Raw genomic sequence first — 26,473 nt, 5'->3', positions numbered from 1 at the left:
AGATGGGGGACTGGTGACAGGGAGGGAAGAAAAGCTCTTAGGAGAAAGTGTTCAAAATCCCTGGCAGGAAGAGTAGAGCTGTAGTCAAGCAAAGTAATAAAGAGGGCAGATAAAACAGATGGAAACAGACTATCAGAATGGTTCATCAGGGAGGAAAGTCAATTGAAATGTAACAGAAATATGAATTGCTTCAGCTCTATCAGCTAAAGGGCAAGGGTTTTCTCATCACAGTTGGACAGAATGAATAAGACTCAGGAGCAAGACCATAAAAAAGACAATCAAAAATAATGAAATTTGACAACTACATCCAAATATTCAGCTACATTCCTCTTAGAAAATATTGTTAATTAACATAGATTTAAAAGACATAAAAAGAAGGATCAGACTAATACCACTTTAAATTTATATGGAAACTTATGGTTTAAAAGAACTTTCATAGGAGGAAAGAGGTGGGAAGGGATAAATCAGGAATTCAAGATTTGCAGATAGTAACTAATATACATAAAATAGATAAACAACAACTTCATACTGTACAGCGCAGGGAACTATATTCAATATCTTGTAGTAACTTATGGTGAAAAAGAATATGAAAATGAGTATAAGTATGTTCATGTATGACTGAAGCATTGTGCTGTGCACCAGAAATTGACACATTGTAAATTGACTATACTTCAATAAAGAAATATATATATATATACAAAAAATAAATAAAAAAACTTTCACAAGGTCATCTAATGCAATCTAGTGACTGTCTTCATGATGGACTAAAAAGATAATATATGTATGTAATACATCATATATAATAATTTTATATTTGTGTAATATATAATACCTATACTATAATATGCCTATGATATATTTAATATCATATCCATAATGCATTTATAGTATATATTAATATATTATATAATATATACATTGTATATATTTTATATATTATAGAATGTATAACACATATATTGTGTATATATTATATAAAACTTACTATGGGTATATAGTATATATGTAAGTATAAGTCTATAAGATATACTATATATTGTATTTATAAAATATATATGATGTTTATACTATATATAACATATCACAGGTATATGTAAATACATAGAACTTATATAATATATATAACACAGATGAGGACTTGGTTCAGAGTTTAGTGCTTTGCCAAGTTCACACAGTAACCTATGGAATTTTCATTCAAACTTAGGTATCTAACTCTAGATTTGATACTCCTCCAGTATGGCATTCTAACAAGAGAGTTATCAATGTTTTCTTTCAGTTATTTAGTAGTTATTAAAACTACTTTGTTCATTAATTTTCTGTTAGAAAAATAATTGTAGGACCTAAGTTGAAGAATGCACACCTCACTATTATAAACACCTAGGCATATTCATCTTCAGAAGTAACCTGGGAACGATGTAAGCACTCTTTGCTTTAGTCCACTGTTTCTGAAGTTTGCAGTCACTAGATCACCTGTGAAGCTGATTATAAATTTTCAGTCCCAGAACTATTAAGCATAATTCCCATGTAAGGGATTTTGGAAGCTAGATATTAAATAAACACTTCCAGATGGCTTTCAGGATCAAGGAAGTTTAAGAAATACTAGCTAATTCAACTAAAAAAAAAGAAATACTAATTAAACATTTGCCTTTCTGAGAACTCTGAACCTACAAGTGTTCAAGAACAATGCAAGATATAACTTTTTAGCAATCTTAGTATTTCTAGCTTGAAATGAGGAAGTAGTGTGTCATTTATTTACTTCAAGACAGAAGTAAGAAATGAAGGTCCATTATAAAAATATAAAATCCAGATATGATTCACAATTGTCTTTAATAATAGCATTTTACGATGCCCACCTTCAAAAACTCTTTTTTCCCTACTGACATTTATAACGCCTTTGCTCTCACCTGAATTTGATTTCTCCCTGTGTTATCTTCAGTGGAAACAGAAGTGCTCTGAGGCCTTTGATTAAATCCACTTTGTATGAACAAATCTTCATCTGTCTTGATGCTGACTTAATATAACAGCTTCTTTAAGAATATTAACATTTATCTTTTAATAAAATATACCAAAAGATATTTCCCCTTTTTGGCTCCAAGTGTGATCAGGAGTAGTGTGTTTGTTAAGTGTCATGTTGCTGTATTGCATATGGACCATGACCGTGGACTGAGGAATCTCTTCTCATGTTTCTGAATACTCAGAAAATATTTGCAATACTGTCTCCAAATATCTGGCGCTGTCATTGCCCTAAGAGTTTTTGTGTATCTCAACTATTCTTCCTTGCCATGCGGAGGCTAAAGCAACATAGACTTGGATTTTTGTTTTATTTTTAACTCTTTATGCAGATCCACTTAAAATACAATAAACTAACTGCATATATTTAATAGCTTGATGAGATTTGAAATACACCTATTTATAAAAACAGCCACCATAATCAAGGTAATAGATGTTTCCATCCCCACTTAGAGTTGCTCGTGCCCTTTGTAATCTGTCCTTCCCTCCACCTTTATTTCTAGGGAACCACCATAGTTTGCATTTTCTAAAATTAATTCTACACTATGTTTTATTCTTTTTTCTTTGTCTAGCTTCTATTACTCAACATAGTGATTTTGAATCATTCATGGTTGTTGTCTATGTCAATAGTTTATTATTTTACTTCTGAGTAGTATTCTACTGCAAGAAAGTAACAATTTATCTGTCAGGGCTTAATATTTGTATTATTTCCAGTTTGGGACTATTACAAATAAAGCTACTATGAACATTGTTGCACACATCTTTGTGTGGAAATATATTTCTATTTATCTTGGATAAATACATAGGCATGGAATGGTTGGGTCACAATATAGTTATTAATTTATTAAGAATTTGCCAGACCATTTTCCAAAATGGTTGTACATAAATTTAAATTCCCACCAGCAGTGCATAAGAGGTCCACCATCTCTATTTCCTCAACAATAATAATGTATGGCTAATCTTTTTCATTTTAGCCAATTAAAAATGCGTAATAGTATCACTGTGGGTTTCATTTGCATCCCTTATGGCTAATAATTTTGAATACCTTCTTATGCGCTATTTGTGACCTGCTGTCTTATCTTCTTGGTTAAGAGTCATCTAAAATCTATTGTCCATTTAAAAAAATTGAGTTGATAGAGTTTACATTCAATCTTAAGTCCAACTTCAGTGTTCTTGCAAATATTTTCTCTGCATCTGTGGCCTGCCTTTTCAGTTTTTTCACATTGTCTTTGGAATAGCAAGTTTTCAGTTTTGTTGAAGTTCAGTTTATAAATTTGCCTTCTATAGCTCATGGGTTTTGGTTCCTGCTTAAGAAATCTTTGCCTGACTCAAAGTCATTATGATTAAGATTTTCTCTCTTTTAAAAAAATTCTTGACGTTTTTGTTTTGACTCATGTATCTGGTCTATGATCTATTTTAAATTACTTTTTGTATGTGGTAAGAGGTCAGGGTCAAAGTTTCTTTTTGTTTTCACTGCATATCAAAATGATCTGGTTCTTGTTTAAAAAGATTCCCACTTCTCCATTGAATGATCTTGACACTTTGTAACTGATACATATATATGTGGTATGTAATGTTTTAATCTTCCATCAATTCAAAACACTTTGCAGTTTTCTTTACGATTTATCTTTGATGCATAAATTATTTCAAGATGTATTTATAATTTCCAAAAATCAAAAGATTTTCCAGACGTCTTTGTGTTCTTCACTTGTTTTTTTAATTGAGTTATAGCCAGGTTAAAATGTTGTGTCAGTTTTTGGTGTACAGCACAATTCTTCAGTCATACATGAATATACATATATTCATTTTCTTACTCTTTTTCACTGTAAGCTACTATAAGATATTGAAGATATTTGCCTGTGCTATACAGTATAATCTTGTTTATCTGTTTTATATATACCAGTGAATATCTGCAAATCGCAAACTCCCAGTTTATCCCTTCCCACCCTCCCCACCCCGGCAACCACAAGTCTGTATTCTATGTCTGTGAGTCAGTTTCTGTTTTATATATAAGTTCATTTGTCTTTTTTTTAGATTCTGCATATGAGTGATGTCACTTGGTATATTTCTTTCTCTTTCTGGCTTATTACACTTAGAATGACATTCCCCAGGGCCATCCATGTTGCTGCAAATGGCATTATTTTGTCATTTTTATAGCTGAGTAGTATTCCATTGTATACCACATCTTCTTTATCCAGTCATCTGTCAATGGACATTTAGGTTGTTTCCGTGTCTTGGCTATTGTAAATAGTGCTGCTATGAACATTGGGGTGCATGTGTCTTTTTGAAGTAGGGCTCCCTCTAGATATATGCCCAGGAGTGGGACTGCTGGGTAATATGGTAAATCTCTTTTTAGTCTTTTGAGGAATCTCCATACTGTTTTCCACAATAGCTGCACCAAACTGCATTCCCACCAACAGGGTAGGAGGGTTCCCTTTTCTCCACAGCCTCTCCAGCATTTGTCATTTGTGGACTTTTGAATGATGGCCATTCTGACTGGTGTGAGGTGATACCTCATTGTAGTTTTGATTTGTATTTCTCTGATAATTAGTGATATTGAGCATTTTTTCATGTGTCTGTTGGTCATTTGTATGTCTTCATTGGAGAATTGCTTGTTTAGGTCTTCTGCCTTTTTTTTGGATTGGGTTGTTTATCTTTTTCTTATTAAGTCATATGAACTTTTCATGTATTCTGGAAATCAAGCCCTTGTCAGTTTTATCTTTTGCAAATATTTTCTCCCATTCTGTAGGTTGTTGTGCTTTGCTTTTGGTTTCCTTTGCTGTGCAAGAGCTTGTAAGTTTAATTAGATTCCATTTGTTTATTTTTGCTTTTATTTCTATTGCTTAGTTAGACTGCCCTAGGAGAACACTGATGAGATGTATGTGAGATAATGTTTTGCCTGTGTTTTCTTCTAGGAGGTTTATTGTATCTTGTCTTATGTTTAAGTCTTTGATCCATTTTGAGTTGATTTCTGTGTATGGTGTATGGGAGTGTTCTAGCTTCACTGATTTACATGCTGCTGTCCAGTTTTCCCAACACCATTTGCTGAAGAGACTTTCTTTATTCCATTGTATATTCTTGCCTCCTTTGTCAAAGATTAATTGACCGAAAGTTTGTGGATTCATTTCTGGGCTCCCTATTTTGTTCCATTGATCCATAAGTCTGTTTTTGTAACAATACCATGCTGTGTAAAGAAATGCAACTGATTTTTGCACACTAATCTTGTATCTGCTACCTTGCTGCATTCTTTTATTAGTTCTAGTAGTTTTTGTGTGGAGCTTTTAGAGTTATCTATATATAATATCATGTCATCTGCATATAGTAACAATTTTACCTCTTCTTTTCCAATTTGGATCCCTTTTCTTTCTTCCTTCCTTCCTTCCTTCCTTTCTTTCTTTCTTTCTTTCTTTCCTTCCTTCCTTCCTTCCTTCCTTCCTTCCTTCCTTCCTTCCTCCCTTCCTCCTTCCTTCCTTCCTTTTTTTTTTTTTGGCCTGATTGCTGTAGCTAGGACTTCCAAGACTATGTTGAATAGAAGTGGTGAGAGTGGACAACCTTGTCTTGTCCCAGATTTCAGTGGGAAGGTTTTCCGTTTTTCACTGTTGAGTACTATGCTGGCTGTAGATTTGTCATACATAGCTTTTATTTTATGTTGAGATATGTTCCCTCTATACCCCCTTTGGTAAGGATTTTTTCATATGTGGGTGTTGAATTTTATCAAATGCTTTTTCTGCATCTACTGAGATGATCTTGTGGTTTTTGTCCTTTCTCTTGTTGATGTGGTGTACCACATTGATTGGTTTGTGTGTGTTGAACCATTCTTGTGATCCTGGGATGAACACAATTTGATCATGGTGCATGATCTTTTTTACGTACTGTTGGATTCTGTTTGCTAATATTTTATTGAGGATTTTTGTGTCTATGTTCATGAGTGATATTGGTTTGTAATTTTCTTTTTTGGTAGTGTCTTTGTCTGGTTTGGGTATCAGGGTGATGGTGGCTTCATAGAATGAGTTTGGGAGTACTTCCTCCTTTTCAATCTTCTGGAAGAGTTTGAGTAGGACCGGTATGAGTTCTTCTTTGTAGTTTGGTAGAATTCCCCAGTGAAGCCATCTGGACCTGGACTTTTGTTTGTAGGTAGGTTTTTTGTTGCTAATTCGATTTCATTTCTAGTGATTGATTTGTTCAAGTGGTCAGTTTCTTCTTGATTCAGTCTTGGTGGATTGTATGTTTCCAGAAACTTGTCCATTTTTCTAGATTATCCATTTCATTTCCATATAGCTGTTCATAATATTCTTGTATGATATTTTGTATTTTTGTGATATTGGTTGTAATTTCTCCATTTTCCTTTCTTATTTTGTTTATTTGTGCTCTCTCTTTTCTCTTCTTGGTGAGCTTGGCCAGAGGTTTGTCGATTATGTTTACTCTTTCAAAAAACCAGCTCTTGTTTTGATTGATTTTTTCTATTTTTTTAATCTCTATTTTATTTATTTCCACCCATATCTTTATTATTTCCTTCCTTCTGCTGACTTTTGATTTTGTTTGCTTTTCTTTTTCTAATTCTTTCAGCTGGTAGGTTAGCTTGTTTATTTGAGATTGTTCTTTTTTTGAGGAAGGCCTGTATCACTACAAACTTCCCTCTTAGAACTGCCTTTGTTGCATCCCATAGATTCTTTGTGGTTGTGTTTTCATTGTCATTTGTCTCAAAGTCTTTTTTAATTTCCCCTTTGATTTCATCTTTGACCCATTGGTTTTTTAATAGAATGCTGTTTAATCTCCAGGCTGTCAGTTTTTTCTCCTTTGTTTTTCTGTTGTTGATTTCTAGTTTCATGGCATTGTGGTCAGAAGAGATGCTTGAAATAATATCTATCTTCTTAAACTTGTTGAGGCTTCTTTTGTGCCCGAGTACATGATCTATCCTAGAAAATGTTCCATGTTCACTTGAAAGAATGTGTATTCTATTTAGGGGGGTTGTAATGTTTTGAAAATACCAACCAAGTCTGATTGTTTTACTGTATCATTTAATTTCTCTGTTGCCTTATTAATTTTCTGTTTGGAAGATCTGTCCAGTGATGTCAATGGGGTGTTAAAATCTACTATGATTCTATTCCCATCAATTTCTCCCTTTATATCTGTTAATATTTGCTTTAGGTATTTAGGTGCTCCTATATTGAGTGCATATATGTTAATGAGTGTAATACCCTCATCATGTATTGCTTCTTTAATCATTATATAATGTCCTTCTTTAGGTTTCTTTATGGCCTTTGTTTTAAAGTCTATTTTGTCTGAAATCAGTATTGCTACTTCTGCTTTCTTGTCATTTCCATTTGCATGGCTCTCTGTTCACATTCTCTTTTAGTTCCTTCAGTACTTTGATCACTCCTTTTTTGAAATCATAATCTAGTTGTCTATCAAGGTCTATTTCATTGATCATTCTTTCAGGGAACTTTTTGTTCTTTTAATTCGGAGTGGTTCCTCTGCTTCTTCATTTTACTTACATCTCTCTGGTACTGTGGATTTGGAATATCAGTTATCTGCTGTGGTCCTGAAGGGGTTTATTTATTTATCTAAAGCAGATGCAGAAATAAAACTCAAAAAAAAAATTTAAAAGAAAAAAAAAGTTTGAAAACAGTATAATCAATAACAGAAGCACAAAATGAAGAGAAATAAAAATCAAATTAAGAGAAATTTTAAAAATTTATGAGAAGATTTCAAAGCAGTATAATCGATAGAACAAATAACAATGAAACTGAGACAAACTTTTAAAAATTAATAAAAATATTTTAAAAGGGATTAAAAACATAGAAACATAAATTAAAAAAGAAAAAGAAACAGAAAAGAAAGAAAAAATGGATGCGTTCCTATGGAGACTTTGCTCTCTCAGTAATTTTGTGGAGACGTTCTTCTTAAGTATGGGTGGTTGCCGAGTCTTCCTTCCATACCTTTTGCCTGTTATCCCTTTGGTTGCGGGTGTGGATGGTGTTGTGGTGGCCAGAGTCAAACTGGCTATTGAGCAGGGCCTCCTTTCTGTTTTGTGGTTATCGCAACTCCTGCCCTCGCCCTCCTGCGTGAACTACACTCGCTAGTTCCAGAGGCCTCCTGGTCAAGCGTCTGGTCTGTGCTGCTCCCAGTGCTGATGGGAAGGCGGGTTGCGCCCCCTCCCAAGGTCACGTTCTGACTCCAAGCTCCCGCACAGTAGGCAGGCCGGTCGCACCCCCTCCCAACGCCGCTTCCGGTGACTAGCTCTTGCTGAAGCGCGCAGGTCACGCCACTTCCGGCGCTGTAGTCATGCAAAGCAGGCAGAGGCGTCGCACTCCTTCCCCTTGCTGTGGTCCAGAGCCGACTCCGCGGTCCCGGAGCTGAGCTCCTGCAAGGTAGGCGAATGGGTCGCACCCCCTCCCAGCGCGCGTTTTGGCTCCTTGCTCCTGCACGGTAGTTGGGCGGGTTCCTCTCTCGTTCAGTGCCGCTCCCTGCGCCGCTTTGGGTCCGCGCTCCGTAGGCGGGCTCGGAGAAGACGGCCGCAGGAGACCTCGCCCCAGCTCTGTGCCAGAACTCCGTTCCTTGTTCGTTTGTCTTCGAGGTGGGAGTTCACAGAGGCACCAGGGCAGAAAGTTCCTATCTTCCTGGGGCTGTAAACAAATCTCAGTCCCACCTATGAGGTTGTGGAACTCCTAGGTCTGGACTCAGGTTTCGCCCCCGTCTCCGCCTGGGCGCCTCGGACAGTATGGTGGCTGTGGTTGAGCCCCGCCTCTCTTCTCCCAGCGAGGGTAATGGTTCCGCGGGTCTGCCGAGACAAGGCTATAGTGCCCTTTCCCCCAGGGCGCACCAGGAGTGTTGCTTTGCTTTTATTTTCGAATTTTATGGGGGATCCAGGCTGTTCTGATCTGTATACCGTCCTAGCCACGGCGCACAGCAGCCTGCAGTCCCCCGAGGTTGCCTCTGTTCGGCCTGCCGGAGTCCTCCACCTGGCTCAGGCAGCCTGTCCTGTCCTGTCCTTCACCCCTGCTGGTTCGCGTCTTGGGCTGGGGGGTCTCAGGGACCCTTTGTGCCCGTTTAACTTAATTCTGTCGGTCAAGAGGTGCTTCTTACAGACGCGAGCCTTGGAGGCTCCCCCTCCGTCCCGCTGGCCTCTCCGTTGGAGAGGGGGAGACCCAGCGAATGAGTGCTATTCCTCTTTTGCCGCTCCCTCCCCGCAGGACTGACGGCACTGTTATGCTTTTTCTTATTTCTTTTTTTCTTTTCTCCTACCGGATTCGTGACGTCTTTGTCTTTTGAAGAAGGCAGTGTTCTGTCAGAGTTCCGCAGGTGTTCTGAGTGGATGGGTGGGTCCGTGGATGTAAGTCTTGGTGTATTTGTGGGAGAGGGTGAGCTACCAGCGAGCGTCCTCTGGGGCATCTTGGCCCTTTCCTCTTCACTTGTAAATTAACGTTTTTTACTTGGGAAATTTATATGATTTCAACCCTTTTAAATGTGTAAGAACATGTTTCATATCTTCAAATATATGGTATGTTTTGGTAAAATTTCCATGTATACTTGAAAAAAATTATATTCTGCTGTTTGGGGGTGAAACTGTCCATAAATGTTGATTAATTCAAGTTGGTTGATAGTGTTTATTAATTATTGAGAAAGGTGTTGAATCTTCATCTGTTTCTCCTTCATGTGGTATCAGTTTTTAGATTATATATTGAAATGACATTATTAGCTGAGTATTTTAGATCATTATATTCTCTTTATTGTTAGAAAATGACTCTATTCTTTGTAAAATTCTTTGTTCTAAAATGTGCTTTTTCTGGTATTGATAATGCCACTCCAGTTTTCTTTGATAATCATAAGCATGGTATATCCGTCTTCTTACCTATGCTTTTCCTTTAAGTCTATCTGTAATTTTGTAAGTAATTTGACTTCTTATTGACAGTGAATAATTGGATGTTTAACAGGCAGTATGATTGTATTTTAGTTGATAGGTGTATTCAATTTATTTTAATGTATTTATTAGCATAGTTGTATTTAAATATTCCATATTTTCTTTTTGTTTTATTCTGTCTTTTTTTTGGACCAATACATTTTTAAAAATTTTTTTTACCTCTACTGTAGGTTAATTAGCTCTATTTGTGGGAGGTTTTTTTTTTTTTTTTTTCTCTCTATTTTGGGGGTTTTGTTTTTCAGTGATTGCTTGATTGGTTACAGGATACAGCTTTAATTTATTGCAGTCTACCTTCAAATATTGTTACACTATTACATCTATGGTATGAGGACTTTACAGTATTGTATTTTCTATTTCTCCCTTCCAGTCACTGTTTTATGTTACCTGTAAGAGAAAACCTCAAATCCTTAAATAGTCTTTGAAGATCTACCATCTCACCCTAAACTTCCCTGTGACTTTTATCTCACCCTACAATATTTTACAAACCACTTATTTCTACCAAATGATGCATTCGTGCTTTGAACTCTCCTGGTATTCTGCTCTATTCATGTTATAAAGAATTATAGACTAAGTTTTGAAAAACTGAAAATTTGACAGGGAGCACTCAGGTTTCACACAATTAACAACTACAGGAAACAGCTATAGTTCTTAGCATTGGAGGAAAAGGGAAGTGGTTGGAATTATTAAAATTTAGAAGCTTGGTGGAGGATTCCTGGGATGGAAACTCCTTTAAAGAGAAGGTTCTACTTAATGGAGGTTGGTGTCTCTTGGTTTGGAAAGAAGTCACAGGGGCTGGGGACAGATCTTTGTGAAAGGTGGCAGGTGCTGATTTGCTTGAGGGGTCATGAGTCTGATTCTACAAATATTGTTAAAAACAAAAACCAGAAAACCCTGCAAACTAGTTAATTGCTGCTATAAACACATTGCCTTTGTTGGAGGGACACATTGCTGGAATGACAGTGTAAAAACTAGTAGCCAAAAACACAGGAAAAGGTTGTGAATGGGAAGAAATATGTCCTCCCTCCTCCTGCTTTTGGGTCTGTTTCCAGTGCTCCTGATGATCAGGGGCTAAAAGAGAGCAGCTGGAGGGACTGAATGTGGTTGGTGGAGTCCTAGCCCCAGCATCACAAAAGGTGAGCTTGAAACTGAGAAATAATAGCTTAAATACAGACACAGTCTCACACCTCTTTTAAGTCCAAATGCTGCCTTCTCTTATAAACTACACTGTTAGGAATGTAAAATGAGCAAAAGAAAATCACTTAAAAGATGTGGATGTCTTGTAAGATTTAGTGATGTTTCAGAAATACCCCTGTTGTTTCGAAATACCAAGATGCATGTGTTAGAAAGGACAGATGAGAAAAAAACCACTGATTTTCTTAGAAAGCTTTTCGAAATGAAAAACAAGTTTAATGAGAAATGATCATTTTTAGTTGTTTCTCCTTGGGTAATCTTTGGATTGCCAGTGGGTCAATTCAGTGGGTTTTGTAATATTTTTCTGTTAATTTTTTTGCATTTGAGTAATATTTATTTGGTAAGTTTTATCACTAAAGTCTTTGTTACTAGAATATTCTCAACTATGTCCCGCATCTACCCTTTGGGATATTTCTTACACAACTGATCTACCCAGGAGGAACAAGTGTATTACAACAAATCCCTCTGAGACTTGCTAGGAAATCCTCTGGTCAAAAGGAAAATATACACATAAGACTGTTATTTCTCTGAACTGAATTCCTAAGACTTGTCTGTATGGTCTGGGGAATTGTTAGAGGTGCCACTACTAAATCAGGAAGATTTGCAAACCAAGGAACAAAGGATTCTATTAGATAAAAATGTATCTTGAGGCTTTTATGTTCTCTGCCCCAGTTCAAGTTCATTGGGGAAATGCCATGTTGTGGCTGAATTAATACTGTTCAAACTGAATTTGCATATCATTTTGCTTTCAAGAAGAGATGGAGAGGAAGAGAATGACATAAATATGATATTTTTCATTAAACCAAATATACTAGTTTCCTTTAAATTATTTCAAATACAAAAACTTTATTAACAGGAAAATGTTTTTCATACAGATCTTTTGCAACTTTATTAGAAGAATCCCAAGTGAAGGGGTTTGCACAATAACATGAGTCTATTATGATTGACACTAATGAAATTCTCAATGCTTAGTAAGAATATGTTTTATAGGAAATTATTCATTCATTCATCAAATATTAACTGAATGTCTACTACTCATGAATCACTGAATCAGATAATTTAAGACATTTCCCTCTAATCTAAAAAGGAAAAAATCCTTCTATTTCTTTCTCATATATGACCTTTCAACTTTGACTCATTCTAAGGATCTATGTACCCCAAGAAGAAACACTAAGAATTTCAATTGAGAGATCAGTTTTATACAAGCAACTAATTCTGATTTTTTCTGAAGCCCATAAAGCTCACTTCAGTTTCCCCAGTTGTCAGCTACACATTTTGCTACTCACCCAGAATAAAGTATTACCCTTTCTTGCCTCTCTTGCAAACTGGGTGACCATCTTGTTAGGTTCTGGGCAATGAGATGCAAGTAGAAATGTTGTGTGAAGCTTCTGTGTATTCTTAAAGGAAGTTGACTTGTCTGCAAGTGTTATTTTGAAAAGAAAAAGTTTTCTTGCCTTTTTCAGTTAAAGTTTATAGACTGCCTGCATTCCTTGACTCATGCCCTTTCTTCTGGCTTCAAAACCCGAAACATAGTCTCTTCAACTCTCTCTCTCCCTCTCTCTCATCTCTCAGATCTCTTGGCAGGGCTGAATTCCTTCTGAGAATTCCAGAGGAGAAAAAATTCTGCTAACCACTGTCATCCTGAATTATCTCTTTTATATAATTAAACCTCTGATAGGTTTGATTTTATAAATTTTGTTGTGACTGTTTAATCTATATTTATAAGAAATATTCATACTCAGTTTTGCCCCTTATAGAGTCTGTGTGATTTCGGAATGAGGGTAATGCTGGCCACACAGAATGAGTAGCAATGTATTCCTTTCTCTTCGATTTTCAGTAAGAGTTTACATAGAGTTCGTATTATTTCTTCCTTTAATGTTTGGCAGAATTCAGTAGTGAGGTCATCTATGCTTGGAATTTCTTTTGTAGGAAGATTTCCAACTATAAATTCAATTTCTTTAGCAAATACAGCTATTCAGATTATTTACTTATACTTAAATTAGCTTTGATGGTATTTGTCAAGGAATTTACCCATTTCATCTAAATTGTGGAATTTATTGGTATAAAGTTATTCGTATTATTCTCTTATCCTCCTTTTAATTACTGTAGAATCTGCAGTGTTACCTGTTCTTTCATTACCGATACTCGTTATCTGTGGCTTATCTCCTTTTTCCCTAATCAGACAGCCTAGAAACTACCAGTTTTGTAGATCTCAAAAATCCAACTTTCAGTTTTATTGGTATTTTTCTATTGTTTTCCTATTTCATTGATTTCCACTCTGATTTTTGGTATTTCATTTTTGTTTTTGTTGACTTCACATTTAATTTCTTCTTTTTCTAATGTTTTAAAGTGGAAAAAAAGATCTTTCTTTTTTCTAACATAGTCATTTAATACTAGAAATTTCACCCAACTACAGCTTTAGTGGCATTCCACAAACTCTGGTATATGTTTTGTTTTCATTTTCATTCAGTAGAAAATATGTTCTAACTTCTATTTGATTTCTTCTTTGACCCATGGGGTACTTAGCGGTATGTTATTTAGTTTTCAGACATTAGGGGAATTTACAGAGGTTTTTCTGTTACTGTCCCTCTTCATAGCTATTCCAGTTACATGTGAATTAGGGGACTTGAAGTTGTCCCAGATATCACTGGTATTCTTTTCATTTTTAAAATTTCTTTTCTTTCTCCATTTCATTTTGAACAGCTTATACTGCTGTGTCTTCAGGTCCATTATTTTTCATTCTGCACAACCAAATTGCCCATTAATTCCATTCAGTATATTTTCATCTCACACATTTTAGTTTCACCTTTCAAGTTCAATTCAGGTCTCTCTCAGATATTTTCTGTTTCTACTTAATTTTTTAAACTTAATTTTTTTGAACCTAACTTTCTGTATAGGGTAGAGTTACAATAATTGTTTTAATATATTTTTCTACTATTTCTACCATATGAATGAATTCTAGGTTAGTTTTGATGTCTGATTTTTCTCTTCAGTAGAATTATTGAATAATCAGTAGGTTGTATTTTCCTGTTTCTACACATGCCTGGTAATTTTTATTTGTTTGTTTTTTTCTGTTTATTTTTGGTGTGTGTAGGGGTAATTAGGTTTATGTATTTTTAGAGGAAGTACTGGGGATTGAACCCAGGACCTCGTGCGTGCTAAGCATGCACTCTGCTGTTTGAGCTATGCTCTCCCCCCCTTTTATTTTATTTGGCTTTTTTTTGTTTTTCATGCCTGGTAATTTTTAATTGATGCTGTACTGTATGGATTTTCTCTTTTTGGGTGCTGGATCTGTTTACATTCCTTAACTATTTTTAAGCTTTGTTCTTAAATTACTTGGAACGAGTAATCTTTTCTTTCCTGTCTTGATTTACCAGGCATTAATTACCATGTTTAAGTTTTACCCTATTACTAAAACAAAATGCTTCTGAGTGTTTTACCCAGTGCCCCATAAATTCTGGTGTTTTTCAGTCTGATTAGGGGAACATTGTGAGCACCAAGTACTGGTCTCCTTGAAGACTTTAGGATGGTTCTTTCCCTGACCAGGAGTTCTTTCCTCACATGTGTGGCATATGTACCTCAGAGAGCTGACTGGCATTTAGCTGCATACCTGAGTGGGACCCTGTGTAGCTTTCTTTCTCCCTTCTCTGGTACTTTGTCCTGTGGACTGTGTTTTTGTCTTACTGGATTTTCAACTCTGCATTTCCAATTTTAGGAATCTTTTGGAGTCTAAGTTCCCCTTCTCTGTGCTGTAGCCGAGCAACTCTCAAGTCAGTAAACTGGGGCAATGATAGGGTTCACTTAACTTTTTTTCCATCTCTCTGGAATCAGTCCCTTTCAGTTGTTCTCATAAAATCCTATGATTTGGGGGGAAAACATATATTGTTATATTGTTTTATGTAGGAAAGAACTGGGCTGAAAATTATTTCTCTTATTACTGCTAGTGTGACTCCAAAAGCACTTTTCACTATGTTACCTTGTCTTTTACAGAACACGTGTACTAGAATTTCTCTAACTGTTCTCTCCTACCTCAGGAACTGTTTATTAAAAAATTTCCTCTCTGAGTTGCTGAGATAAAAAGATATCTTCCTCTGGTCTTGTGTACGCAGTGCTAATCAGTATAGTTATATTGAACACGAACACAGGTTTCCAAACTCTCAATCCATAGTATTTTTATTTATTTTGAATTAAGGTTTGCTGTAACAGTTGAAACAATATATTACACTCCTCTAAAGCCTGATACAAAATCTTATAATACATGATCAAAAAAAAACCCAAAGGAAAATAATGCAAAAACATGCCAGTCACTTCTCCAGTCCCTTCTGCTCAGTCTCTAAAATTTCTGTTTCTCAGGCAGGTAGAGATAAGTCATTGGTTGACTTTGGGCCCATATTACGGTGCACCTTTCCAGCTGTTTGTAGTTGATTTCAGATAACAATTCTAGAAAAAGGAGATTGGGAACCAAATTCAGCATTTTACTTGATTTTGTTTATTTTTAAAAATTGTTTGCAACTACCTGAAATTTGTAGAACCAGAAGATGGGAAAGACATGCTTGAGATACTGGACTTTAATAAATCTAAGTACACAGATGAACAGAACAGCAGCACAGATCCACTATAATTCAAGGAAATTAAAATTTCCGTGCAGGATCCGAGACAATGTACAGTTTCCGAAGGTCAGGCACCACCTGGAATGTGTAAACAGAGAAGTGCAAACTTCAGCTTCATTAGTCCTTCATTGAGGATCTTTATTTCTGATCCCAAAACAAAATATACTTTTAATAATTGTAATATCACTGACCTTTCCCAACAGCTTGTTGATTGATTATATAACCTTTCACTCTGCTGTAGCATTGTGTGTCTTCAGCCTGTATCCTGAACACCAGTTTAACTCCAGGGGAGGAAACAAACGGGTCAACCTATGGAATAAGAATTGTAAAGCATTTGGGCTATTGGGAATGCCCATCCCCCTAAAAAGATTTTTTAAAGCTAATTAACTATTGATCAAGGGAAAAAATCAAGAACATAGAGGCAAGAGAACTTTCTCTGCGGATTCTTAGTTGCCCAGGTAACCATATCCTGGCTTTGGTTTATAGAGCTCTAGACCTGAATTTGGAAAGGAGAAAGAGTTCCTTTTTAAAAATACCTATTTGTTTTTACCTCTGAGGAAATTATCACAGAACATGTATCATTTAAAAGGCCAGACAAAAATCAAGCACAAAACTCAGAATAGCTGAACAGCTGAACAAAAGTTTTCCTAAAAATTTAATTATTGCTTGGAGGAAAGACTGATTGAAATAACTAAAAAAAAAAAAAAAAAAAATGAAGTAATATAGCAAGTTAGAAAAACTGTTTCAGTCAAACATTTAGCATCTGGCATCATCTAATATAAAAAAGGGAAAAAAGGAAAAGATAAGGAGACACATAGATACTTTATTTCTTTTAAACTTTTATACTTGCTCTTTGATCTATTTTTCTTGTATTTTCATATCTTACAGGAGTCAATGATCAGATGTATACTGTTTTATCAAAAGTAGTTTTAAATAGAGAATATCAAATGTATGCATTATTTTATCTCTAGGATGAAGATTTTCATGTAAGTAGTACGTTTTCCTGTTGAGCCTAAGTTTCCGTAAATAGCAGCACTTCCCCTCAGTGATAGCAGTTGGGATGTAGGACTAGGGGAAGAAGAAGGAAGAACAACCAGTGAAGAGGTTGATTTTTGAACCCAGTCACATTTTGTAGTGTCAAAAGCCATTCTGTCTTTCAGAGTCAAACCTCTCTCTCTCTCTCTCTTTTTTTTTTTTTTTTGCTTTGTTTTTGAGATGAGGTACTTAAGGGATTCAGGAGAATTTGATGTATTCACCTGGGGACTCCTTAGCAGCATTTCTTAGAAAATGTGTATGTTTTTCCTAATCCTGAATTCTAAGCCCCCCAAAAAAAAATCAATTGAGAAATCAGAAAACATGAAATTATAATTCTCTTCTGAGAATTAAAACTAAACTAGCAACATAGAAATATTAATGCTTTGAAAGAATCCACTCATATCAAGCTGGAGCAGAGGGAAAAAAAAGGCTGGCAGAAGTAGAAGGTTATGGCCAACATTTCTGGAAACCAGGACAGGCTGATAGGAGAGAAATGTTAATGATGCAGTCAATGCCTCTCACTTGTAATCCTTGGCCTGTTATAAGTGTGTGTTGTGACCTTGTCTGCTGCTAAAAGTGATGCACTCATTCTTGCAAATAAAATGCATATTAGCAAGTTTATACTCAGAGTATACTTTATACTTATCCGAAAAATGGGGTTCCAGGAAATTATTATTCCTAAATTTGGAAGCAAAAGAAGCCTTAAATTGACCATTCTGACATAATGATTATGTGAAGTGATGTTATTCTTCTTAAAAATATTCCTGTTTGTGTTGTTTAAATACCAGGCAGAAATGTTCACTGACATTCTCCAGTTTTGCATGTTGGCTATATACGACTCTTCAAGTCCATTAGCAGAAGAAATGCAAAGAGAAGATGTGCACATGAAATGAATATTTGATCTAAAATATGAAATAGCAAAAACAATATCAATATCAAAACCAAAGTCAAAATCAGGGCAAGCAGACAAAATACCTTAATCATTAAGGAAAACCAAACTAAAAGGAGCTTATATGAAACAACTTTGTCTTAATGCCCAGAATAAAGGTGTTTTAGACACTCAATAATTTTATCAATTTTATTGCAAATTGGAAAGCATTTTTCTATGTCTAGAATTTTTGTCAAGATAAAACTATAGGATAGGGCAATTAATGTATTGGATGTTTTAAAATTACATTCTGAGAATGATAAGTTTTTGTGGTGTAATATTTCAACTTGCAAAATGATTTTTAGTTGGCATTTTATAGTCATGTTCCCTTCTACTCTAAAATATTTCAGGTACTGATCCCTTGTACATGATATTGAAATTCATAATCTTATCAAAATACTCTGGTTGATAACAAAAGCCAAATCATGCATTTATTAATACTATATATTTAATAGAAAAACACTGAAATTTTCTATCACAGAAAAATGATTCATTCTGTATTATTATGATCATTTATTTTTTTTTTAAAGATAAATGTTATAAAAATTATAGAGTAACATGATTTTGGAGACTTCTCAAGAAATCCCTAGAATTTTAACTTTTCTAAAATTCACCCAATTAATTTTGTTAACTATTTGTGAACACTAAGAAAATTTAATTAAAATGATTACTTTTTAAACTTTCTGTTTTGCCTTTTAGCAATAGTGTCCTAATCTGTATTTGAAGACTTACTTTCACTCCTCACTCATTTCATTTTGTTTCAGTAAGCCTAAAATCCCACTCTGTGGTTACAAAGCTGAGATCCTGGCTTGGTCACTAAGACTTCTTCTCTGTAATTTCCTGAACTTAAGACAGAGCTATCATTTTCTCTTTCAACTTTTATGTTGTGTTATTGTGTGGTCAAAAACTCAAGAGTGCTGGCAACCATGGCCACAGGCCATTAAGAGAAGCTGGAAACAGAAGTCAACACAGTGACAGAAGCTGTGACAAGAAAATGAAAAAGGAAAGAACATGAAGACAGACCCCAGATTCCTAATACTACTTAATATGATGGATTCAGTTGGGCATGAGAGTAACTGAACGCTTTAATTTGCAGGGTATGAAGTAAATGCTTCTTGTCTATTCTTATGTTGTAGAATTCAAGCTTGTTTGAGTTTCTGTAATTTTCAGGCAAAAGGGACCTAACAGATTGCCTTAGTCTGCTCCTCTGGTTACCATACTGGTTATCTTACACAATGGGAATTTATCTTTCACAGTCCTGGAGGTTGAGGAGTCCAAATCAAGGCACTGGAAGAGTCAGTTGGTGATGAGGCTTTCTTCCTAGCTTGAGGACAACCTTCCCACTGCATCCTCACCTGGAGGAGACATGAATCTCAGGTGTCTAAAAGGCCCCATCTCCTAATACCATCACCTCAGGAGTTAGGGCTTCAGCATATGAACTTTCAGAGGATACAAATACTCAGTTTTCTCAAATATTAAGCTTTTCTCTTTTACAGAGATAGCTTTTTGCATTCTCAAGACCTCAGGGATTTATACTTAATAAGCAATACCTTTCTAAATTAAACACCTTTGGCAAGGCATTAGTAAATAATTTCTTTCCATTTGGATTCATGAACTCTTACTAATTCTCTTGGCCTTTCATAGTACTCTTGGTAATATTGGCAATATAGGAAATGTTACTTTTATCACATAATATTACTCATTTTTTAAATTAAAACAAAACCAATATTGATTTAGTTTTCTCCATTAAAAAGGGAAAAAAACTGGCTTACTTCTTTTCACAATACACAGTCTTGTGCTTGTTCACTAATTAAATAGTTGTAAAGATTTAGGATTTCATGCCCCACTGATTTGCCAGTGATTATGACACAATCCACTGGATTTTCATTTCCCTTTCTTTTTGAATTCAGGTCAAGAAGTAAAGTTAATTATACTCTGGCTTATGACCCGTTGTCATCCTTGCTCCCAGCAAGCAGTCTCTTGTTTTATTTATTCCCTTTGATCCACATTGCCCACTCTTTCCTCTTCTCCCAGCATGGACAACTATTTTAATGTGTTTAGTATGTACCTTTTTGTTTGTATATGTATCAGATATGGCACATAATCTTCATGATCACTTCTTTCTTGAATCTTGCCACTTGTTCAAGCTCAGTCATTACTGCAGCCCACTGAGCTCATGAGTGCCATCAGGGTCTGACTTCCCTAAGGGTTGACTTTCTTCCTCAACCTTAAAGTGGAGTTATTTCCCTGTGGGGAGGATTTTGACCAGTGGAGACAGGAAATGAGAGAAATAAAACATCTCTTTATTCCAACCATCCATTGACTCTTCTAAAGCACAATTTTTTTTTTCCCATAGTCTTTTCCAGAAATGTCTGACATGGCCAAATATATGCACAAGACACAGGAGAGACAAGCTGTGTCTTTTTGGAGCTCACCACGAAGCAGTAGCCAGAACAGTAATGCAGCACTCTGCTTGAGCATCTTACCCTTCTCCACCTCTCTGCTGTTTTCTCTGGGCGTGTACCTTCCAATAGATAATGAGCACTTACAGCTTGCTTCTGGCTCTGTTTTGCAAGCTTCTCAAACTGAGATAGTATGAATTATGCATTCTTGCAAACTATGAATTGTTTGTTTGTGTGCATGAAATTGTATTTACATAATGGTATTCTGTTTCTTACTTTCTCTCACTTAACACTTGATTTTCTAAGATCCATCCATGTTGCTGTATGTATCTACATGCTTTTCATTGCTTCCAGCTGGTGCATAGTACTCTTATTTGCATTCACATTTTACACATACACTCTCCTAGTGCTGGATGCCTGTGTCCTCTTCCAAATACTTGCCACCACGAATAACACATCCTCACACTTCCCCTTCGTATATCTATGAAAAATCTCCATAAGGTTTATAGAGTAGAATTCTACAGGAGTAGAATTGCTAGATTGCCCGTTCTGTGTATCTTTAGTTCAATGAATATTACCAGATTGTTTGATGGACGTTATCAATCTACATTCCCACTGGCAGTGTAGAAAAGCCCCAGTAGTCACACATCATTGCCAGCACTAGAGAGTATGAAGCTTTCTAATATAAGGTGACGTTTCATTGTTTGTTTCACTTACATTTTCCTTATTGTTAATGACATTGGATATTTTATAAACATGTTAGCCATTTGGGTTTACTCGCATAAATTGCCTCTTCATATATTTTTACATTTTGCCTAATTATTCTTTTGAGGTGCCTTCATGTTGATTTGCAGAATATTCATTATAAATAATATACAATGTCATCGGTCCACTAACTTTATTGAAGCTTCATTTTTTAAGAGATGCAATATGTATCTAATATTCATTAATAGTTTTGGTGGTGGGATGACTGACTTCTTTTTATTCCTGAACACTTGTATGGATGACCCATTTATTTGTTACTGTTGAACATCTGTTCATGTGCGTATTTGTCATTTGTTTATCTTCTTGGGTGAGTTGTCTGTTCAGATCTTTTGCCCATTTTTGAATTGGGTTATTTTCTTACTTTCTTTAGTTTTAAGAGTTCTTTGCATATTTTAGATACAAGTCCTGTGTCACGTATGCTTTGCAAATATTTTACACAGTAGATTTTTTTTTACTTTTAGTAAGTCCGTCTTACCAACTTTTGCTTTCATGCATCATACTTTTGATGTTATATCTAAAAATTTATCACGAAATCTAAGGGCACCTACATTTTCTCCTGTTTTCTTCTAGAAGAGTTATAGTTTTGCACTTTACACTTAGTATAGGGTTAATTCTGCATTAATTTTTTGTTGAAGTATAGTTGATGTACAATATTATGTTACAGTTGTATAATACAACAATTCACAAATTTAAAGGTTATACTTCATTTATAATTAGTATAAAATATTGACTGTATTTTCTGTTGTACAATATATCCTTATAGCTTACTTAAACATAATAGTTTGTACCTCTTCATCCTCTACTCCTATTTTGCCTCTTCCCTGTCCCCGCTGGTAACCACTAGTTTGTTCTCTTTATCTGTGAGTCTGCTTCTGTTATATTCACTAGTTTATTGTATTTTTTAGATACCACATAAAAGTAATATCATGTAGTATCTCTCTTTCTCTAACTTATTTCACTTAGCATAATACCGTCCAAGTATATCCATGTTGTTCCAAGCGGCAAAATTTTAATTCGTTTTTATGGTTGAGTGGTATTCCTTTTTTATGGCCTAACTGTATGACTACAGTAATCAAAATAGTTCAGTATTGGTGCAAAAATAGAAACATAAATCAAATGGAACATAATGGAGAACCCAGATGTACACAAATGTAGTAAACTATCCTTTGACATATTAATCATAGTTAAGTTTCCTAAAGGATAATTCCAACATGTGTGTCGTATCAAAGTCTGATTCTGATGTTTGCTGTGTCTTCATACATTTTTTTCTTGCATTTTCTCCAAGCTTTGTAAATTTACGTTGAAAAACTGGTCATGCTATATCAAAGTAGTAGGCCTTTATTATGATGAGTTATGTTAATCTGGCTGAGTTGTGTGCCGGATGTTTCTGTACATACTCACATTCTGATTTGACCTGGGAGAGCTGGGTGCAGCTGTATCCAATATATACTAAATTACTGAACTCAGAAAACAACAATAATTGCATCAGTCCACTCAGGTGATTTCAAAGATGACATTAATATAAGTAAAAACCACAAAAAGCAAATATATTCAAGCAATTATTTTTCTTTACTTTTATAAATTATTTTATTTTGGAATATAAAATCAATAAATGTTCCTTCTTAAGCAACAGAATATATACAAGTTTATAAAACAGAACATTCCATCTTTAGCTCTAATGATACTATTTTCAGCAATTGTTAATAGTTTATAACCAAAATCAAAGTAGTACACAAAACTTTACCTGTTTACATGCTTATGAATTTATCATAAGCACATTTTCATGTAATTAAAAAGGATAAATTATCACTTTTCATGTTGCATAATTTTCTATTGTTGGATACAGATTGTTTCCTTACCAGTAACTTAATATTAAATTTTTGTTTATAATTATACAAAGTGCTTATATAATCCTTCAGTAACTTTATTCATGCTTTTTCTTGCATTTTTTTCTTAAGATGTATTTCTAAAGTTTGACTCATTTGGTCACAGCATGTTAATATTTTACATTACTTAATAGGGATTATCAAATGCCTTTCCAAAAATAATCTACTAAGTTACACTTCTATCAGCAGAATAATATAGTGTTTTTTATGCTGTGCTCACCAATATATTTTTTTAACTTTGCTAATTAGAAGCGTGACAAGTAATAACTTTGTAGTTACAATATTTATTACTCTGATTTATGGTAAATTTGAACATTTATTTAGGTATTTCTTCTTTTCCGACTAGTAAGAAAAATGGCTTTTCCCCCACCTGGTTTATCTATTTCTGACTCTGTTTAGCTTATTGAGTTGACTCCTTAAATATTCAGAATTTTAAAATTTTGTTTTACTTGAAGTAAGTATTTCCTTGTATTTTGTTCATGGGTTGTTGGTATTTTGTGTAAGTAATTTCAACATTTTTATGCAGTCAAATTAATTCTTATTGAGATTTTTTTCTCCTCATTTTAATTGTAATATGCGCATGATGTAGGAGAGGAAAAAGGTTTTCTCAACCCCTTAGGGTCTTTGGCTGGGTCTGAAAATTAAATTAACAGAGACAGACTAAGAAAAGCATACAAATTTTGTTGAATTTTTACATGTATATGGGGACCTTCACAAGAGAATGAAGAACTGAAAATGTGACCAAAACAGGCAACTTTTCTACTATTTAGACAAAGAAACAATACATTTGTGAAGAATTGACACGACAAAGGAGTTTGAGCTAGGGGTAGTAAGTAACTAGGAAGATATGGGTTAGTTTAACAAGGTTTCTTGGCCCCAAATTACCTGTTTCTGGTAATAAGAATGCCTTCTTTCCTTCTGGTACAGGAGGGGTAAATTCTACATGGGAGATACATGGCCCATTTCAGGGAAAAGGGTGAGGAAGTAGGGGAGGTCAGAGTGACCTTCCTGCTTCTACTGTTTTCTCAGACTTCATCAGCTTAGAATAGTTAATTTGCCAAGGTGCCATATTTTGTGTTAGTGTGTTCTGAACCCCATCATATAACAAACAATACGAAATGTATGAAGACAAAACAGATTATTTTCTGCTAACTCTCCCCCCGTATAAACAGCCTTTTACTCTTTCCATGAATTTCTTTTTGCTGATGCAAATACATACACACCTATAAACATACAGGCAGTGTCTGCTTGTGTAATTTAAACAAAATTAAATATATTGTTCATGTAACTGCATTTTGCCTCTGTTTTTCCTCTTAAGGCTGTTTCATTGATGACCCTTACAGGTTTACAGATGATTTATTTTTATTTTCTTTTGCAAATATAGCCACATTTAATTATTAAATAAAAGAATCCTGCATTTCTTTTTAACATAGTTTTTGTTTCTCTATTTTCATGTTTGCTTTTATTCCTTCTGTTCTCCTTTTCTTCTTTTTCAGCATCACCCAAAAAACTATCTCAGATGATTTCTCCTAAAAAACACATCTTTCTTATTTTCTTCTCACTCATAAACATGTGTCACTGTAGTTCTAAAAAAGATGTTGGCGTTATATCATGGCAAGTCACTAAAGTCCAGTCAGTTTTCTACTATATTCTTTTAAAATGTACAGCACTTTTCATAAATTTGTCAGCTTTTTAAATATACTTTTTCATGAATTTCCCATCTTCTATTTGACTATTTTGTTCCTTGTTAAAATGAAGAGCTCTTATATATATGTTGCATTTTATGTATATTACATATATTAACATTTTATGAACAACAAGCTTTACAAATATCACCTTCCTAAATATTTATTTGTTGATTTTTTTTCAAGGGTCTACTGCTGAGTAATAGTTTTTTATTTTTTTATATCCTCAAATATGTCAACATTTTAAAAAAAATAGCTGCTGGAATTCTTGCCTTATTTCTCCCCAGGTGACAGATACTAAATGAAGTATCAGAGTCTTTTATTTCAAGAATTTAAAAGATTATTTTAATCTTTACTACATCTGGATTTAATTTTTGGAATAGATTTGATAGGAATCCAAATTTCATTTTCTCCTGGTAAAAGTCTGCTGTGCCAGTATTATTTGTGAATTGATTTATCTTGTCTCTGAAGCCAGTTAGGACCTGGGTTGTATATTAATTTTTCATGTATTCTGGGTCCACTTCAAATTTATGTACTATGAAAAATACCTATGTCATAGTCATAATTATTTTGTAATTATTTAATGACAAGTGCTTTATAACATTTTCTACCATCTGATAAGGCATGTGGTGCTTTATTATAATACTTTTCCATAATATCATTTGTTCTTGAGAATTTATTCTTGCATAAGATTTAATATTATTTTATCTAATTCATCTTATTCCTTTGTATTTTCTACTTACTGAATCAATTTCATAGGGCTGCCATAACAAATTACCACAAACTTCGTGGTTTAAAACGAGAAATTTATTATCTTATAGTTCTAGGTCCAGAAATCCTAAATCAAGTTGTCAGCAAGGTTGTTTCCTTTGGAGGCTCTGAGGGAAAATCTAGTCCATGCTTCCGTCCTAATCTCTGTTGACTAGTAAAGGTGGTATTGGATTAAAACCCAAAGAATAAATGAAATGTTCACGAATGCATTACTGATACAAATAATTGTACAAACAAATGGGGGAGAAGGAACAAATCTTCTTTACAGATTATTTCCAAATAGTAAGTATAGAAACAATGAGAGAAATAGAAAATTACAATTAGAATCAGTTACAAGGACTCGAGGCAACATCCACCAATGAATGCTAACATCACTGGGCAAAAGTAACAGAGAAACAGTATTTGCCCAGCCCCAGAGTAACTGCCCCAGATTATTTACTAATTATTGTGACAGTTTTATCATATATCCACAAATTCTTTGCTATTCCTTCCTCCTGAAGGGGGAGCTTAATTTCCCTCCCCTTGAATAAGTATTGGGTTTAATTACGGATTTTTAACAAACAATATGGAATGGGGAAAAAAGTAACTTCACAGTGCAGAACAGAAATCTTCAAAAAAATACATTAACATTGGTAGTTTTTAAAGCATCTCTTTCAGAATCGTCAGGTCTAACAAGAAACTAAACGAACAAAACCAAGAAAGAAAATAGATAAACTGAATAAAAACAGTAGCAAATTCAGTTTAATGGGTACACTTGAGAATTTGTATATCTTGAATAGAAAATACATACTTTTTCATATATTTCTGGAAACACATAAAAATTTAATCACATGATTGAAGAAAAGTGTAAGCAGTGATTTTATAAACCATGTTATTTGATCATTATAAAATAATGTTAAATATAAATGAGAAAATATAATCCTCCAGCATATTAACTAGTAAGAAAATAAGATACTTTCACCATGATAACTCGACTGAAAGTATAAATCATATCTTAAAAAGCACTTGAAAGATAAATTCATATAGATCTAAAGGACTCAGAAAAGTTATACTCAGAAAATAAATTAAAGCTTGAAACACTTTTAAGAAAAAAGGAAATCAGTACTCAGCATAGAAAACTGGGGACCAAACAAGATAAACTAGTAAAATAATAATAATACTGTGGCATTTAACCATAGTTAAATATATGTAACTATGGTTATATAGATATATATACATATACACACACTGTGTATATATATAAAACCTATAGTTAGTGAAAGAAAACAA

The 26,473-nt window shown here is 34.5% G+C and overlaps 1 long non-coding RNA gene across 2 annotated transcripts in view; it reads left to right on the top strand.

Annotated features, from left to right (window-relative positions):
- The window catches only part of LOC116149135 (uncharacterized), a 499,656-nt gene that overhangs the window by 446,074 nt on the left and 27,109 nt on the right, over positions 1–26,473 (top strand). The window contains exon 1 of one of the 2 annotated variants that reach the window (XR_010377326.1): positions 8,293–8,381. The exons of the other annotated variant lie outside the window; for it this stretch is intronic. This is a non-coding gene — a long non-coding RNA (uncharacterized LOC116149135). Of the gene's footprint in view, positions 1–8,292; positions 8,382–26,473 lie in introns of those variants that run through there. 2 annotated transcript variants of the gene reach the window in all.

The sequence above is a fragment of the Camelus dromedarius genome, chromosome 22 (assembly GCF_036321535.1).
Source record: "Camelus dromedarius isolate mCamDro1 chromosome 22, mCamDro1.pat, whole genome shotgun sequence".
Classification (NCBI taxonomy): Eukaryota; Metazoa; Chordata; class Mammalia; order Artiodactyla; family Camelidae; genus Camelus; species Camelus dromedarius.
Note: the sequence above shows the minus strand (reverse complement) of the source record. Positions and strands in the feature narration are given on the sequence as shown.